The sequence below is a fragment of the Corapipo altera genome, unplaced genomic scaffold (genome assembly GCF_003945725.1).
Source record: "Corapipo altera isolate COAL_440 unplaced genomic scaffold, ASM394572v1 60972, whole genome shotgun sequence".
Lineage (NCBI taxonomy): Eukaryota > Metazoa > Chordata > Aves > Passeriformes > Pipridae > Corapipo > Corapipo altera.
This window is the reverse complement of record NW_020885013.1, coordinates 393,169-396,662: the sequence shown is the minus strand read 5'-3', so window position 1 is coordinate 396,662 and position 3,494 is coordinate 393,169.

The following is a 3,494-nucleotide window of genomic DNA, read 5'->3' as shown; positions in this document are numbered from 1 at the left end:
AAGCATATGATCTAGACTGAAGTTAAATAAGAGGTTCTTACACCAATTTGGTATTCTATTACAGCCTTGTATGAAGTTTATGCAAGTTAAGTCTCAGGTGGAGTTTTTCCACTGTTATCATTCCTTAGCTGTGCAGGCTGCGCGGGAAACCACTAGATTTGGAGCGAGTGGAAACCATGGGCCGGCGGACATTAGTGCGGACTGCGGGGTTGGCGGAGCTCGGGGCGGGATGCGCCGCTGTGCGTCCGGGTGCCCGAGGACCATTCTTGCAGTTCGTGGAAGGGTTGCGAGACGCTATGGAGAAACAGGTTTTGTGAAAGCTGCGGAGGCTGCTGATTGCATGACTGACTGGAGATGGTGCGGGCTTGTGCCGGGGCGGGGTCCTTAGACCATCGAATAATTGCATTTGCATCTGCCGTGGCAGTGGTGAGGGTCGTTTTGAGTTTTTCTGTGTTTTCCAGGATTTGGATCGGGAGTTGTCAGTGTTGCTGCGTTGCTTGTTGCAGGGGAGCCTTGCAGGTTGTCAGGGCTGTCCTGCGTGCCTTCTCAAGGACATCTGCAGCTTTGTAGATGGTGTGTCTTCGGGCCTCCTGGCTGGAGGCCAGAGCAGACCAGTTGAGTTGATCGGTGTGACCGGGGCTGGAGCGTTGTTTTAAAGAGTCCTTATATATTGTCTTCAAAACCCCTCCCGTGCAACAGTTGATGGCAATGTTCGTTTTGAGGCGGCTGGTCTCTCCGCCTTGGGGCATGCCCTGCCCGGGGTGGCCTCGTTGCTTGTGGCTGCTGCTTGTTTCGTGCCAAACGTATTGCTTGCATAATTTAACTAGTGAATGTTTAGGGTTGTGCGAAAGCAACCTGTACTCTTTGTGATGCTCAAAGCTTGCTGTTAATTGTCCAAACAAACTTCTATAGTCATTCTGTAGTCATTCCAAGCGTTAAGATTGTGATGTTGATTACATTGAACCGGTCTCAGAATCCTTTAATTACCCTTGTGTTTGTGAAATCTGTGAAGTGAAAACTGTTGCATGATCTCAGAGAGCTTAGTGTAGTCATGGTTAGTCAAGCGTTGTTTGTACTCTAAAGGACTCCTTTGAGGAGGATTGTTCCAGGACGTTTCCTGTACTTCGATCCGGTGCAGCTTCATGGTTTTTCACCTCTTTTGGAGATTCGAGAAAGGCACGCTGTGCTTGGCCAGAGGCCTCCTCTAGACTGGTGGTCTTGTAGTCCCTGTGGGAGTTGAGGGCAGAGCATAGCATGCAAATGCAGGCCTTGTCCTTCTTGCAGTAGCATTCCAGCAACTTGCCGTGCTGGGGGCATCTCCTCTCAGCCAAAACCTGGGCACCACAGGGCTCCACCAGTCTTTCTGAGTGTTCTTTGTGCTGTGCTTGCTCAGGTGAGCTTGGCACAGAGAAGCAGAGGCCTTGCAGGTCAGGCAAAGTTCTCCACGATGTTGCAGAGTTGGTGATTGGGCTTCAGCTCCCCGGTGGAGCCTGTGAAGCAAAGGCAGAGTGAGCAGTTGGAAGGGCCCAGCTGGCACAAATTGCCTAGCCTGTACACAAAAGAACTGTAGAGCCTGAGTGAAACAGTGGAACAGCATTGAGTTGCATTGGAGCGGTGGGGGGTGCTGTGTGGCAGTGCGGGTGTGCTCGCCCAGTCTCGATCAGGTGTTTTGCATATTGGTGTGGTAAAGATGTTGAGATTCCCTATCATCGGATTGTATTCCTGCAAAATTGGGAGCAGCTGTGTAATGAGTTTTCTTCTTTTCATAGGGCATGATTGCCACAGTTGAAGCTCTTCACACCACTGATCCTCGGGGAAACGTGTAGGTTGCTTAAGTGGATCGAGCAGGTCGATCGTCCTTCTGTTTGTCTTTGGCATCTGCCTCGGATCCTTTTCGCACTTGTTTGTTTGGCGTGCTTTTTAGTTCAGTGTATAGGTTGAGCTTGGCGTTTACTGGTTGGGTTTCATCGTCGTGTGAGAGTGAAGTGGTTGTTTCTGATGCATCTACCTGCCTTGTAGGGACTCTCGGCACCTCCTTGCCCTGAGATCCCCGAGAGTTAGATTTAGTGGGATCACTGTCTGTAGGTGACGCAGGTAGTAGTGAGACTCGGACCTGTTTTGTGTTGGGATTGTTTTAGTCTGGGTTAGGTGTTTGTCGGGGCCGCGACTTGTCCGACTGGACTGGTGTCGCTTCGCGTACCCCAGGGTTTGATTGCAGGGATACGGGGGACTATTCTGGTGCTAGTGGTGGTGGCAGCCAGGGCAGGAAACTGGCATTGGCCGATATGTGCACAGTAGTGAGATAGGTCCAGTGCATTCCTCTTGATTCATTGTCATTCATTTAGTGCTTAACAATGCAGGTTGAATAAAATAAAAGCACACTTTATGGATATTCAGAGAAAGAAAATTAGTTTATTTAAGCTAAAAGAAGTCCAATTCTGGCTTTAATCATCTGAATATTTGGGGTACCACCTTCTCTCTGTTTGCATTTGTTTGTTCACATAACACAGTGCTTTTAAAGCATGACAGTTTCTGCAAAGAAGTGTCTCTTCATATGCAAATGTTCATATTCTCCACAGAGCTGGGGTGGGGCCTTCCTCTCCAGGCATTTAGGTTAACAGCACTGCACGTGTTCTTCTATCAGGTGTGTTTCTTATTTGTGGTGACACAGTAACAACTAGTCCTATAGACTCGTGGCTGCAATCTATCTTTGGTTCTATGTCTGAATAGGCTCTAAGTTGTATTAAGGAAAGCCTACGATGGGTGTTGACAGTTATTGTAATCTTAGTAATAGCTCATGTTGCCTTTTCTTGTATTGCTAAACGTGTAAATACTACGACAAAGAAAGCATTATTGGCCCAAAATAAAAACGGGGGAATTTGTAGAGAATTGGTTAGAAATGTGTGGACATATGGACATGGCTAAAGCCATGGATGAGCTGCTAAAGTATAAGACGCAGGCCTCTAGCTAGGCCGTGAGAAGGTATGAGATAGCAGACTGTGAGAAAGCAGCAGTGTCCTTGGGTATTCTAAATTGAGCTGAAAAACAGGAGCTTGGCATTAGCAAAACAAAAGCACTTAACACACCACCTGTGTAAACAATGGAAGACAGTTAAGATGATATCACCACCTAACTGTGGGCCAATAATGAGCCTAATTTCTGTAATATTCATGAGCCTATTATGGAGTGTATATTAAGCTGCTGTCAATCTACAATAAACGAAGTTCCTGGACCCTTACATTAAGCGTTCTGAACTTTCCGAAGCGACGATAGCAAGTGGAAGCGGCAGTGGAAAGAAAAAAAAACGTGGAGCTGTCTCTCCATAACCACTCTCCAAACGCGGGGAAGATCCAGTGCCGAGAGAAAGAGAAAACCACCACCACCCCCACCCCGCCAAAGCCATTAAACACCTGGCTAGCTTGTTATTTAAAGTGAGTTTATGAGCAGCATGAAACAGATGGGCTGTATTGATAGATGTTCAATGAAAGCTTTGA